Here is a 375-nt window from a genome sequence, read left to right as displayed (position 1 = left end):
TGTAAACAATCTAATCAGGCAGGTGGTGTTTAGTAATTAACTACCACACTGCTAGATTAAAGGAACATTACTGAACAGGGATAAGTCCCCTGTTACATGACTCATAAAACTTCAGTCTCGATTTAGGCCACTGCTTAGTGTCCCGAACAGTTGCATACATTTGTATTCATGCAACCGTCTCTTTCAGTGTTCTAAGATTACCTTTGAGTATGGCCACCTTAAGATCGTTCATCTTATGGCTAGAGTCAGAGAAATGTTCGCTGACAGGACTGTCTCTTGTACCACGTGTGATGCTGTGGCGATGCAGATTCATTCTCTTGTTTAGCCCCAGTCTCGTCTCACCTATGTAGTAGCAGTCCCCTGGGCATTTCATGC

This window comes from Ascaphus truei, unplaced genomic scaffold (assembly GCF_040206685.1).
Source record: "Ascaphus truei isolate aAscTru1 unplaced genomic scaffold, aAscTru1.hap1 HAP1_SCAFFOLD_359, whole genome shotgun sequence".
In the NCBI taxonomy this organism is placed as follows: domain Eukaryota; kingdom Metazoa; phylum Chordata; class Amphibia; order Anura; family Ascaphidae; genus Ascaphus; species Ascaphus truei.
Note: the sequence above shows the minus strand (reverse complement) of the source record.